This window comes from Desmodus rotundus, chromosome 13 (genome assembly GCF_022682495.2).
Source record: "Desmodus rotundus isolate HL8 chromosome 13, HLdesRot8A.1, whole genome shotgun sequence".
Taxonomy (NCBI): Eukaryota; Metazoa; Chordata; class Mammalia; order Chiroptera; family Phyllostomidae; genus Desmodus; species Desmodus rotundus.
In genome coordinates, this window is record NC_071399.1 from 82639721 (window position 1) to 82655680 (window position 15960).

Genomic DNA, 15960 nt, shown 5'->3' on the forward strand with positions numbered 1-15960 from the left:
GTCTCAGGAGGCAACTGCTACACTGAATTTTGTATTTGTCATTCTTTTATATTTACTCAGCACACAGGTGTGCATCCTCACAGAATATGTTTAGCTCAGATTGTTTTTACAATTTGTAAAACCTTTTTCACAGTTATGCAATTTTTTTCATGTAACATTAAATATAACAGATGTGTTCACATTGTAGTGTCTCATTATACAGCGGCAGGTCCCCTCCTTAGGCACAGCTTTGTTTACCATCGTTTTAGTTAGTCACAGTCAATGTCAGTCCAAAAATATTCAATGGGATATTCTAGAAACAATTCCTGATTTTAACTCGTGCTCCATTCTGAGTAGCTTGATGAACTCTGGCACTGTCCTGTACTGTCCTGCCCAGATTTTGAATATTACTTTGTCCAGCGTATTTGTGCTACCCATCCATTTATCACTTAGGAGCCGTCTTGGTTATCACATGGACCTCCCTGGCATCGCAATGCTCCTGTGCAACTTTATTTTAATTAATAATGCCCCAAAATGCAAGAGTGGTGATGCTGGCGATTCCGACATGCCAAAGAGAAGCTGTAAAGTGCTTCCTTTAAGAGAAAAGGTGAGTACAGTACAAAAAAGATATTCTGAGAAAGAGAGAGGGAGCAAGAGAGACTGAATTCACATAACTTGTGTTACAGCATATTGTTATAATTGCTTTAGTTATTATTAGTTACTGTTGTTAATCTCTTACTGTGCCTAACATTAATTAAACTTAATCATTGGTAGGTATGTAGAAGAGAAACCTATGTAAGGTTTAGTACAGTTTGTGGTTTCAGGCATCCATCAGGGGTATTGGGATGGGATAACTGAGCTAATCTTAGTTACCTCATTTATTTAGATACACTTCTAGATTCTCTCATGATATGTCTACTGTTTTCCCATGGGAACTTCTCAATTGTAGTGTGAATAACTCAGCTTTCACGATTTTAGATACATTTAAATATATAATCTTTTAAAATGGTTTTGGCCATGGGTGGCATAACAATGTTTTACCTGAAATGTTTGAAATTGACTTTGATAATCATTTATAGTTGATTTTTTTCTTCCTTAAATCTTCATGTGTTTTCCCCTTGGACTCTCTTAACATCTGAGATGGCAAGGTTAGTACTACAAACATTTATTTTGCTTCTCTGAGACCAAATGGTTCATCTTTTTGGGTGTCAGCAAGCCAATAATGTAATTCCAAAATTACACTCTCTAACTTCTCTGAGGTAGAAAATAAAATTTCATCAGATTCTTTCATTTCAGCTAAATTATACTTCCCATAGCTATCTCTCTTTGGTGTTGCTGCCTACCAACACGTACTTCTCTGCAGCTTTTAGATTCTGTAAAAACACAAAATCAACCCGTTGTTCCACCTCGCTGGGAAATCAGTAAAATATCCACATAGTGCGCAATTTTATTTTAATTTCTTTCATTTTTGTGAAACAATTTTAAAGTGTTTCTAGAGAATGAAAAGGAATTGACACTCATCGAACTCTGATTGGCTATTATGCTAACAACACTAACTTCATAGGCCATTTTAAGACCCGAAAAATGAAATTTTAAACAAAATGTTAGAAAGACCCAATTGGTTACTTTCACAGGAGCTAAATGATTGTTTATTATTTCTACTCACATAAGCAATGCTGATGTTTCTCTAATAAGTAAGGAAAAAGTGAATTACTTCTCACTTCTTCCAGCTTCTGTTTGCTTGTAGTTATAGTGGAGAGGCTTCCGTTAGTTTTTTTTTAATTACATTTTTTCTCAAAGAATTTATAATTATTATCCAAAAGAGTATGAGTTAAATATAAGTTACTCTGAAATTCTTGGAACAGCAAAGTTTTCTAGAAATTTTAATTTTATTTTATCTTCATATTGCAAATTCACCTGAAATAACCAAATAATATGAATACTTACAAACATCAGAATACTATATTTAAGTTTAAACTTTTACTCATACTGCTTTGTCTTAGAAAAAAAGAGGGTTAGTTTGGAAAACAATATATAAGTAAACAATTTAAACATTTTTTTACTATTTCTAAAGATTTACATTTACAAACATATCTTGTATTCTGCATTTATAAATCAGAATAAAATTCATTTGGGCCATGGCTAGTGTGGTTCAGTTGGTTTGAGCATTGTCCCGTGAGTGTAAGTTTGCGGGTTTGACTCCTGGTTAGCTCACTTGTCTAAGTTGTGGGTTCAATTACCCAGTTTGGGTGCGTATGATAGCTGGTTGGATTGAATACAGAAAGCAACTGATCGATGTTTCTCTTTCACATAGATGTTTCTCTCTTTCCATCCTTTTTCTCTAGAAGCAGTGAAAAAAATGCCCCCAGGTTAGGATAAAAAAAATTTAAAAATTCACTTGATTTGTAACTCTCAGCTATTTTTATATAAACTTTCTCCATTTGTGAATTTAAAGATGATACTGCAAAGCCTAACCAAATCCGTGAGACATTGCAGATGGCTAGTGTGAACCCAGTGGGGGAAAAAAGACACCTACTAAGAGGGGTTCCTGATGGCTAACTGGACTCAGATAAAAGAAATGTAAGAAAAGGCAGGAAGGCAGGAAGGGGAAGGGAAGAAGGAGAAGAAGGAGAGGAAGGAAGAAAGGAAGGGAGGAAGGGAGGGAGGGAGGAAGGGAAGAAGAAAGGAAGGAAGGAAGGAAGGAAGGAAGAAAAAAAAAAAAGAAAGGCAAAAAAACCCAGCCTAGCAGCCATTTCTGCACAGGGGCCTCTCACACAAACTACACTTCATAGACAAGCCTGCACTAAACGCCCTGCCTCTGTGCTAAACTCCCTCTGTGCTAAATAATCTCTAGCTATTTTTCTTGTCCTTGAAACAGAATGGTTATATTTTATAGACTTTTTATTCTGGTACATTTAAATATTTTCATCTTATATCACCCAACATACAAGCAAATGTATTTAATATAATGGAACAGATTTAAGTTAATAAAATTTAAAGGTCATTTTCTTATTAAATGCAAGGTCACAATATTATTCTGTCCTCTTAGTTTATGACACATTCCATCAACTTTTCTAGCGGAGATTGATCTCTATCCTCTTTCTGCCATCGAGATTGTCAGATATATGGTTTTATTAGGATTGACCTGTCAACCATGAGATGTTCTCAGCTGTAACCCTGGAAAATAAAAATAGTTTGTATTTTTTCAGAGCTCCAATATGTGCTCAGACAAATCTTTTATTTTGTATCTTACATCATAAGGAATCCCTAAGTGACCATTCATTGTAGTTCAAGATCAGGGCCCTTAAATTAAAATGAATATTTGCAATGTATCATATGTGAGTAGAAATGCAGTTAAATGTAAAAAGACTTCCTCTAGAATATAAGGTGTTATATATCACTGTAATAACTCATTCTATGTGATAAAAGTTCCACTGTGAAAATAATTATTTTGACAGTTTAGTATTTTTCTCTTTTCTCCTATTAGAAGTCATTTAGACCTTGTAGATATCATTGTTTGTATTTTATGAAAAATGTTCTAGTTCTTATATTTCCAGGTTTACAGATGGGTTGCTTTACTGCTAAGAAAATTTGTTAATAGATACTGTTTTCATATTCAAGTAGTAATGCTACACATTACGAGACTAATTTATTAAAGCAATAAATATATTACTATCTATATAAATCACTATATATGTATAAATCACTATAATAGGTGTGTATTCCAGTGCAAACTATAACAACAAAGCTTCATAAAAAGACTTTATGAGCTAAATAGATGGCCTTAGTAGAAGGTCTTTAAGCTGAAAAGAATAAGAAAAGCTCCTGGTTAAGTGGCAAAACACACACACACACACACACGGAGTGAAATGTGAAATTTCATGTTGCCTTTGGGGAAGTGTTAATAACCTGATAATTCCAGAATGCAAATGTATGTGTACAGGTGGGTAGAAGGGAGTAAAAGTCAGCATATGAAGAAGCTGGATAAATAGACAGAGGCCACATCATAACAATTGCACCCCACATTTATTCAAGTAAGACATAACTATTTTAGACTATGAATGCACAATGAATTCTGGTTGTTCAGCCACGACTTCCTGTTGAATACCCATGAAAATATCCTGGCATTCACTGCTGACACCCTAATTCTTCAGACTTCCAGATTCACCCTGTTAAAGGACTGCTACTCAATACATGAAAACAAAATACATAGGTCTGTTAATTTACTTATCTTGCTTGTATGTTCTATTGGAGCTCCTTGAAGGTCAAAATTGTGTTTTATTCAACAATCTATCCTCACTTAATGGAACTTGTACGTAAGATGTTCAGTATTATTCAATCACCAATAACTGATTGATTAAGAACTGAATGTTTGGTAATTCCCTTGGGTATGTTCCCTTAGAGTGGAAGACAATAATGATGATTTTTTTAAAATGGTCATCTTGGCGGTGGGGTCAAGATGGAAAAGCAATTAAGTCTTGTGCTCACCTCCTCCCAAGGACAAACCAACACTACAACCAACACCATAGAAATACTAAGAATAATAAGCCAATACTATGAACAATTATACACCAATGAACTGGGTCAGTTAGAAGAAGTGGCTAAATTCCTAGTCATACAATCATCCAGGAGAGAATAAGAAATAAATGAAAAATCTGAAAAGCTTGATGACTACTAACAAAATAGAATCACCTATCAAAAAACTCCCAACAAATAAAAGTTTACGACCATATGGCTTCACAGATGAATTCTACCAAATATTTAAGAAGAATTAATACTTACACTCCTCAAATGATGTTAAATAATTGTAGAGAAAAACTACTTCCAAACTCATTCTACAGGGTCAGCATCACACTGATAAACAAACTAGACAAATAAATGCTACAAAAAATAAAATTATAATCTAATATAACTGGTGAACATAGATAAAAATTCTTGAAATATTTGCAAACAAAATTCAACATTACATTAAAATGATCACACAGCATGATCAAGTAGGATTCACTCTAGTTATGCTAGGGTAGTTCAATAACCACAAATACACCACATTAACAAAGGTAAGAGATGAAAAAATATGATCATCTTAACAGATTAAGGAAGAGCATTTGACAAAATATAACATCCATTTATGACAAAAACTCTCAACATAGTAGACCATAGGAAACATATCTTATTAATATAAAGGTCATATATGAAAAACGCACAACTATTTCATACTCAATGGTAAAAAAGATAATTTTTTTCTCCTAAGTTTAAGAATAAGACAAAGATGCCCACTCACCACTTTTATTGAACATAGTGTTGGAAGTCCTAGCTACAGAAACCACAATAAAATAAATAAATAAAATATATCCAAAATGGAAAAAAGGAAGTAACACTGTTGCTGTTTGATGTGTTGACCACAACACCTGAGATACTGAACATTCCCTAGGCATTGTTATGATTTAGAGATTTGAAAATAACAGTATTTGTGTTATGGGCCTCAAACTTTACTTCATGTTAAAACTTCATCACCAGAGACCTACCACTTAAATGTTAAATCAGTAAAGAAATAAAATAGAAACAGACACACATACAGAGAACAGACTGATAAGTGCCAGAGTAGAGGAGGGCTGGAGGACTGGGTGGAAAAGGTGAAGGCATTGAAAAGCACAGATTAGTCGTTACAAAATAGTCATGAGGATGTGAAGTACAGCATAAGAATGAAAGTCAATAATATCTAATAACTAAGCATGGTGCCAGGTGGGTACCGGAAATATGGGCACCAGAAATATTGGGGAGAACACTTCGTAAAGTATATGATTGTCTAACAAGTATGCTGTACACCTGAAACTAATACAAAATAATATAGAATGTACACTATAATTAAAATTTTAATTTTCAAAATTAAAAATAAATGAAAGGAATATTCACACCTTAAAAAATGGTAAATTTAGTCTTGAGTCACAAGATAAATCATTAGGTTCTAAGACCCATGCAGGTCAGTTAAATGGGTGAAGGTGTATCACGCTGCATAAAAGAGGCTTAAGGGAGGGTAAAAGGGGAGGGCAAGTCCTTCCTCAAAGCACTGATATTAAGAAACAAATAAACACAATGTCCAGAAACCTAACACCTGAAGTCTTTGCACTGACCAAACCAAATCAAACTTCTGGCTCAGCGAAAGACCGAGGTAATTTTCCCTGTTTATCACAACTAGGCCAAAAGCAAAAATTCTTATCTGTAACTTCTCTTTCTCTCAACTTATACCATCTGATTCTTCTTGGAAGTCCTAGTTCTGCACACTCACTTTCCTACACGACGGTCATCTCCTTCAGTTTAAAAAAATCTTAACAGCTTTGTTGAGGTATAATTGATACACAGAAAACCGTGCATAGTTAATATATACAATTTGATAAGTTGGGACATATACAAATACCCACAAAATGATAACCACAATCAAGGTAATAGACATACCCAACACCTTCAAAAGTTTCTTTATGTTTCTTTGTTTTCGTTTTTTTGTTTTGTTTTGTTTGTGGTAGGAACACACCATACGTGCATAATAAGGTATTATTAACTATAGGACAACATTGTACAGGATCTCTAGAATTTATTCATCCTGCACGACTGAAATACCATACTCACTGAACAGTAGCGTCCACTCCCAGCCCCTGGCCACCACAGCTCTGCACTCTGGCCTATAAAATTGACTCATTTTCACGTTGCATGTAAGTCCAGTAATGCAGATTATGCCCTTTCATTAGTGGAATATTTTACTTATCACAATGCCCTTCAAATTCATTCATGTTGTCATAAATAGAAGAATTTCCTTCTTTCTATGGCTGAATAACATGCCATTGTGGGAATACACAACATATTTTTATCTATTCATCTACCGGTGGACACTTAGGTCATTCCTGTATCTTAGCTATTGTGACGAGCGCTGCAAGGGATGTGGGAGTGCAGGTATCTTTTCTGAGACACTGATTTAATGATTTAGCTCTATATCCAGAGTGGGGTTGTTGGGTTATATGGGAGTTTACGTTTCACATTTTGAGAAACCTCCATACTTCTGTGTTTTCAACAGCAGACACATGGTTCACACGCCCACGCACAGGGTACTGGGTCCCAATTGCCCCAGAGCCTCATCGACACTTGTTATCTATTTTTTCCCGATAACAGCCAACCTAGTACGTATCAGATGATAATGCTTCATGGTTTTGTTTTGCATTTCTCTGGAAATTAGTGATTTTAACCATCTTTTTATACAGCTGATGGCCATTTGTATGTTCTTTTGGAGAAATATCTATTCAGGTTCATTGCTTATATTTTTAATCAGTCTATTTGTGTGTGTGTGGGTGTGTGTTTGCTATTGAGTTGCAGGAGTTTCTCATATTTTGAGGATATTAAGCCCTTATCAGATATATGATTTGCAAATATTTTCTCCTGTTTTGTAGTTTGCTTTTCATTCTACTGATTATTTTCTAAAATCATTTAATTATTTCAATAGACACAGGAAAAAAAAGCATTTGACAAAATTCGACACACTTTCATGATAAAAATGCTCAATAAATTAGGTACTTTAAATATAATAATGGACATATATGACAAGTCTACAGGTAATGTCATTCTCAGCCGTAGGAATAGAAAGCTCTTCCTGTAAGACCAGGAAAAAGACAAGGGTGCCCACTCTCACAACTTCCATTCCACACAGTACTGCAAGTTCGAACCAGAGCAATTAGGAGAGAAAAGGAAATAAAAGACATCCACATCAGAAAGTAAGAAGTAAAACTATCACTGTCACAGATGATGTGTTCTTATATGTAGCAATTCTTAAAAACTTGGAAAAAAACTGTTAGGATGAATACTCAGTGAAGTAGCAAGAAATAAAATCAAGAAGAAATTGGTTGCATCTGTGTGCATTAACAATGAACCACCCCCCAAAATTAATTTGAAAACAATTCCATTTATGGCAGCATCAGAAATAATAAAATATGTAGAAAAAAAGTTAACCAAATAGGTAAAAGATGTGTACTGCTGAAAACTACAAAATATTGATAAAAGAAATAAAGCAACGCACAAATAATTGAAAAGACACCCATGTTCATGTATCAGAAAACTTAATGTTGTTAAGATGTTTATACTACCCAAAGCCATCTACAGATTCAATGTTATCCCCATTAAAATTCCAATGGCATTTTTAGGGAAGGTGAAAAAGATCCTAAAATTTATATTGAACCACAAAAGGTCCTTAATTGCCAAACTCATCTTGGGAAAGAACAACAAAGCTGGTGGCATCGCACGTTTTTAATTGAAAATGTATTACAAAGCCATGGTAGTTAAAACACTTTGACATTGGCATAGATACAGACATATAGACCAGTGGAACAGAGCTCAAAAATATGCCCAAGCATGTATTATTAACTGATCTTTGACATGGATGCCAAGAATACACAATGGAGAAAAGAGAATCCATCCAACAAGTGATATTGGGAAAAATGGATTTCCATGTGCAAAAAAAAAAAAAGAAAGAAATTGTACTCTTGTCTTATACCTTATACAAAAAAATCAATTCAAGATGGATTAAACACTCAAATATAAGACCTGAAACTATAAAACTACTGGAACAAAACATAGAAGAAAATCTTCTTGATACTGTTCTTGTCGATTATTCCTTGGCTGACACCAAAAGCACAGAAAACAAAACCAGAAATAGACAAGTAGGGTTATATAAAACTAAAAAGCTTCTTCAGAGCAAAGGAAACAATTGCCTCTCTCAATTTAAAATATTTCATTCTGAACTGTTAGCCTTTTTACCTCAATATGCAGTATAGCTGAGCTTGCAAATTTCACATTATCTTTATAATTGGGAAAACTATCTGTTAGTCCTGGTCCATCAGAAGACCTCCATCTGTACTGGGCCAGTCTCTCCACAGTCATCATAAAAGAGCAGGAGAGAACACTGACATATTTGGATTCCACACAAAAATGTGAAGTTACAAGAACAACTTTATTTTAAAAATTCAGGGGATTTTCTTTAAAAGCATTCTAAGTCAGCAGGCAAAAGGTAAAGACAAATTTCAGGATGCTTCTTTCACAAAGAGCATTTTCTATGTGGGATAACACTGTAAATTATTTATTTTTACTTCTACCTAATTTGTTCATATTTGGTAAGCTCCTGATGTTTTGCTCAGAAGTTAGTAAAATGTCAACTGTCAACTAGTCACCAACATGTATCACTTGGATGAAGACATCATGATATTGTCTTAAACAGTTACACTCGATATTTAGCCTTGAGAGCGATTTCTTGAGCAGACCTTCATATTGGGTTCTTTGAATATCAGAATTGATATTAATAATGTATTGCTAGGATAAAAAGTAACATAGTTTTCATAAAGTTACTTCTTGTAGTAAGGTACATCAAGAAAGTTAACTAATGGCCTCAAACCACTTTTAAAAATGTTTGCTATCTTTTTTTATTTATAGCATAACTAAGATACTTTATCACTTAAATTGTCTTGAGATTTGATATTAATACTTAGCTACAGTGTAATCAGAAATAAAAATATACTAAGCAGTTTTAGGAACACATATTTCTAATGAATGTATACTTATAAATCATACAAAATTCATATTTATTTTAAAATAAAGACTTAGAAAATGAAACCAGTTTATCTAATTTTGCTAAATGTGCCAAAAATATTTTATGCAAAAATAAATATTGAAGCATAAAAAACAATTTCAGCTAAGTTTTCTAATGTCTTAAAAATCATATCAGTTTTACAGATCACTATTTCTGAGGACAAAAGTATAACCATTCATCTTCCATTTATGCCATGCTTATGACAAACATAAAAGTTCTCTAAACACAATAAATGGAGTTCTTACATTTTGGACCATTTTAATATAAAATATATCAGTTAAAAACCATTGTTATATTTTTACTTAAGCTTAGAGTTCATTAAGATTATTTTACATGGGAGAAGTATTTGATGTATAATAACAATACTTTAGAAACAGTCTTTGACATTCACATTTATCTTAATGGATACTTCACAGTCCACTTAAAGAAATTTTCTAGTATACCCCAAATCATCCAACAAAACAAATCTACAATGTTAACCTGTTCTGAGAGCAGATCATCAGTATTTACTATTACTGCCTCTGGGAAATACATTGATTTTTTAACTGTTTGAATCAGTCATAGTACTTGGTAATAACATTTAAGCAATACCTGGTAATTTTTTATTTATTGTTGATTCTCTACATGACTGTTTTTTAAATGAAACATTTATTCTGTTCAAGAATTAAGAGCAAAAGTGTTCGTGTTTTATCCAGTAGAGCAGCATTTAAGAAGAGAAATAATAATATTTCAATGCCAGCTTCTAAGCTATGGTTTACATAACTTAAAAGTTCAGTTCTCATCACTCTGCTGCCAAGTCTGTTTGTTATGATCACAATGTTAGCCTTTGAAAATCATTATTACAATTAAAAGCTTGGAACAGCGTGATAAAGCCATTGGCAACCTCTTGAATCCCATTTTAAGTTAGTTCTACTTCCAAATAACACTTTAAATTGTTTCAAATAACCTAACTGATTAGCCTACATCAGTTTAGGAATTTTTTTTCAATGTTCTACTGTGTAACTTTTGACATCAAAAGTATAGTAAGCACTTTATACTTGTGATGAATAGAAATACCACTTCTAAAGCACCACTGGCTTCCCTGACGGATGTGACTCCATTCCTTGGGCGTCATTCTGCACAGTGAGAGGTCGATTCCTGGTCAAGGCGCCCCTAAGTTGCAGAGTTGAGAGCGCACAATAGGAATCTGATTGATGTTTCTCTCTCACATTAATGTTTCTCTCTCTCTCCCCTCCTTTTCCCTCCTTCTATAAATAAATAAATAACACCTTAAAAAATAAACTACCAGTGGTTTGTGCGATAGGGTAAATATCTCTCTTCATGCAATGCTCTCTCCAAAATTAAAGTAACATTTTATTTCTATTTTATTTCTTCCTCTGAGAGTTGACTAAGGAAAGAAAATCACTTTTTTTTTCAGTTGAGTGAAAAAAAATTGCTTCATACGTTCATATGTTGCAAAAGACATTGCTTGAGAGGGAATGCAGCAAATATAGTTCAGAGATAAATCACGATATATTCTTTTTTGACTTCTATGGTGTCCATAAACATATTTCATAGTCTCCATGTTGTCAGGCATTTTCAAATTCTGGAAGAAGAGCTCCTAATTGCATTTGCCTATGAGTCACATCAAGTGGGTAGAATATTGTTTCTGCTATTGTTCCAGCAACTCCACCACAAGGAAGTTTATGTGAGTTTTCAAAACTAACACATTAGTGCTACTGAACAAAAGCAGGGTTTGGATGCCTGCCGTTGAACACAGAAATATTCCCAAGACAAAGGTTGGTGAGGAAGGAAAAAGTCTTTGTTAAGATGTTGCACAAACAGGGGGAATGAGGAATCCCTCCTTGACTGCAGGCTCCTCTCTTCCGCAACACACAGAAAAAAAAAAAAAAACCTGTTTGTTCCCAAAATAACTGAAACCCAAAGGCATGCTCAGAAGCCTCGCCCCATTTTATCTGTCCTGTCTGGAGCCCCAGGGGGCTAAGCTGCTGGATTTCTGGCCTCAGGGTTCTCTCTGGAGGCTGCAGGCAGCCCACACCATCATCCTCACATCACGGCTTCTAGAGCTGACTGTATCTGCAGCTGGGGACTGGGTCCTCTGTGAATCACTACAGCTAGTTGCTCAGGGCGCCCGCTGCCTGGTTCCGTGGTGTCCAGGGCCCCACAAGTGCTCCGGCCCCCATCTATGCCACGGAACCCATAGGGAGAGACGGGGCAAGTCTCTGTCTTCCCTCCATTTAAATCTCCAGGTTCAACCAAGCTTCCATGTGCTCTGGGAGCATTCAACTAACTCCCCTGTCAATCTCATCCATTTCCCACGATCAACAGGCAGGTCTGCGCCTCCCCTCGCTGCCCTGTTAACCTTTGGGTATTGGTGGCTCCTCGTCCTCTGGTTTCCCTTTCACTCAGGAACCCGAAGGGGGTAGGAGGGCGCTTTTTTTTTTTTTTTTTTTTTTAACCAAACATTTCACTAGCCCCCTGCATATTCAGCACAATAACTTCCTCCTGCCGGGTCTCTGCAGTGCCTGTTCCCTGGGGGACAGGGAATCTGTTTTCATGCTCTAGGTTGTTTACCTGGGGAACGCAGCTTCTCTCCAGCTGCCTGGCGGCCCCTCCCCTCTGCTCCCAGCTCCAGGTCAGCGTCTTTAGCGTTGTCGGATGAAGGTCTGCCAAGCAGGGTGTGAGCTTGGGAAAGCCCGACACTCTCTAAGGTGTGGAAAGTAAGAACTGAAACAGCTGCATAGGGATGGGTGGAGGAAGAAGAGGGCATAAGGGGATAAATGGCAATAGAAAAACATACAATTAAAAAAACCTTAAAACATACTGTATCGTTAAATAAAATATGTACCATTTTTTTAGCTATAGCTGTTGCTAACCCTGGACAGATGTGAAACGCACAGTTTCTGCATGTCAGACAACACGCAGACAGACGACATCTCAGGCCAATTCAGTCCTACTTCCACTTATTCCTGTTCCACCATGGCTTCTTATTTAATTATTTTATTCATTAAAATGTATTTACTGAGAAAAAAATGTGACACTTGCATGTGGAGCCATTCCTAATATAGGAGGCATTTGGCTTCTGTGAAATCCAAGGAAACCACCTTCCTTTGAACACATTATTTTAAATGCAGGGATTATTCGGTGTGTGTTCTCCTTTCAGCTGGAACTCTTTCACCTGGAGGGCTAGACACACTCTAATCACGTCGAGATGGTAAATGCTGATAACTGCTGTCCTACGGGCGGGGACCCCTCTTTGTAGCAATTAGCGTTTCACAATGCTCAAGCACCGTGCACTGGATTGCACCATAGGGACAGATTGGAATCATCACTGCACAATTCCCTTTATACACCCCAAGGTATTCCTCCTTTCCGGGAACAGCACGCAATGCAGAACACACTCCTGAATGCTCGTAATGGAGATCGTGAGCTTGTATGGGCTGCCAGGCTCCTGCTTCTGCGTCACCAGGAAAGGAGAGCTGGCCACTGCCAGGGCCCCTGACGCCATCTGGAGCAGGGCCACGTCGGAAGCTTCAGTCACCAATTCACAATCCAAGGGCTGGGGCCAAGGCCATTGGTGGCGCTGGTGGGGCAGAGTCGCAAGTCACTTCTTAATTAAAACAGTTCTGTGGCACATGAAGATAATTTGATCAAACGGAAAAGTTTCTAATGTCATAACTGAATAATTAATCTCAGGCTATCAAGAATGAATAGACTCTCTATTCTTCAAATAATTCACGAAGTCCATATTATGTGAAAATCAAAGGGTCTCATCACCACTTTAACCTAGATGATGATTATTCTATTTTGATACTAAAGTTGGAATCAAATTAACAGTTAATGATTTAAAAATAAAAATTGATTGATTAAATAGTTTTTCCCCCCATGATTTTTGAAGGGGAAAACATGCTCCTATTCTTTCCTATTCCCAGTAATCAGTTTATTTCCTTAAGTTAAAATAAAAACTAAAAGTAAATAAAGCATAAAATTGAGCCATATCATACACAGATAAATAACATTTTGAGACTTAGTATATTTTCTATTTTTCTATTATGAATGCAGTGCATGCACCCTTTAGTAGAAGCTTTTGGATATTTCAGCTTTGCATAGTGAAATGATTAATAGTTAAGTATTTTTCCAAATTTACTCAACATCATAATGAAGGCAAATGCCCCTACCTCTTCATTTTTATGTATTTTGGGGATAGCCACTAATGTTATGATATGGTATGGCATATCTACATAATAAATTTTGTGTCTTAAACATGAATATCATTAAGCAATTAGTCAAAAGTCTTTGTAAATTTATCTGTACTCTGCAAGATTAAATGGAATACACAAACCCAATGCTGGAAGTCTCTACCCCTCTTTTTTCTTTTTTTGGTAGCAAGCCTGCTAGCTGCTGCTGCTTCTCTTTTGTTCCTCAAAACATATGAGATTCGGTTTTATTGTAGAACACACATATCAGGACAAAGTGCTGTACCCACAGCTACAAATCATTTTGGGGGATAAAGGTATAAAAAATTAATCAGGCTGCAATGGCTTTAGTTATAAAGTCCTGACTTGTGGATTCGACGCCAGCTGACAAAGGAGTTCTGGTCCTCAGAGGAGCTTCCTCTAGGTGGCTGCCCAGATTTCCGCAGCCTCAGGCCTGGGCCTCTGTAACACAGGGCTTCCATGGGTGCAGCAGCCTGGGACTGGGAGGCCCCTGTTCAGAGCAGGCCTGGATTTTGGCCTCAGTGGTCAAGGATACACTCTAAGGAGACATTTATGCAGTGTATGGAAAAGTGACTGATGGAATGTGTCAAAAGCAGTTTGTGAAGTTTAGTGCTAAAGATTTCTCACCGGGCAATGTGCCAGGGTCACGTAGACCAGTTGAAGTTGACAGGGCTCAAACCGAGGTATTACTGTATTTTGCCGTGTACAATGGGTTCCTGTGTAAAATATGCACATATGTTTTTGGCCCAAATTTTCAGAAAAATTATCTTTTAATTTTTTAATTTAATTTTTTACTCATTTATATTTAGAAACAAAATTGATTATTGTATTTCAGGGTATAATTTTGCATACAGATATTTGTATTGCTTTCTAGAGTTACACTTTTACTATATAATCATAAATAAAAATAATAAAAACATTTATAACTTCAGTATATATACATGGGAATTAGTACTACCCATTTATAATGAGCATCCTTATTTTTCCCTCAAAAATTTGGGCAACAATGTACTGTAATTAAGAATGATCAACATTGTACAATACAGGAGATAGTTGACATACTCAAAATATCCAAATCAGTAAAGTTATTGATGAAACTGAAAAATATCTATTTTATATTACAAAAAAAAATCCACTAACTTTTGGGCCAAGTCAACATTACAGTTTTTTTTATCCATTTACCTACTGGTTGCTTCCAATTTGGGACAGTAATGAATAAAGCTGACATAATCTTTCATGTGCAAATTATTTGTGAATATAAGATTTTAACTCATTTGTTAGAGATTCCTAGAAACACTGGATTATGTAGTAAGGCAAAGTTAGCTTTTTTAAGAAACTGCCAGCCTGTCTCAAGGGGCAACAGTCACATCCCCAGGAGCAATGAACGAGAGTGCCTGTCGCTCCTCGTCCTTGTGAGAATTTGGTGCTATCAGTGGTTTTAGATTTTAGTCATGCTAATAGATGCATGGTGGTATCTCAGAGTTTTAATTTATAAGTCACTCAGGATATATGATGTTGGACATCTTTTCATTTACTCATATGCCATCAGTATGTTTTTGTGAGATATTTATTCACATGATATGCCCATTTTAAACTGGATTGTTTGTTTTCAAATTAAGTCTTAATAGTTCTTTGCATATGTTGGATACAAGTCCTCTATCACTTAAGTATTTTGCAAATATATTCTCCCAGTTTTTATCTTACCTAATCTTAACTGTATTTTTCATGTTTGTCCGAGAACAGAAGCTTTTTTTCATTTCAAAGAGGTCTGGCTTACCACTTTTGTCTTTCATGGATCATGCTTTTGGTGTTGTATCAAATAGAATATATATCGCCAAACCCAAAGTTACTTAGCTTATCTCCTGTTTCAGCCTCTAGAAATTGTATAGTTTTGTGTTGCACATTTAGGTTTATGATCCATTGTGAGTTAGTTTTATGAAGGTCATATCATTTTTTACTATAACATATTCTTGTTTATCCTGTTTTACTATAAACTGTAAGAACACGTGAACTATTCCCTGCTTTAAATTATATCCCAAATACCAATACCTGTGTCTAGGATTAGTAAGCATTTTTTAAATGAATAAATGGGAGAAATAATAGCTCATAGATGAGTTAATTCTGTAACTATACTGTTTTTAT

The 15960-nt window shown here is 35.5% G+C and overlaps 1 pseudogene; it reads right to left on the reverse strand.

Annotated features, from left to right (window-relative positions):
• Positions 1-10988: 10988 nt before the first annotated feature.
• On the reverse strand, positions 10989-14279 carry LOC112310147 (solute carrier family 25 member 16-like; annotated as a pseudogene).
• Positions 14280-15960: the final 1681 nt, after the last annotated feature.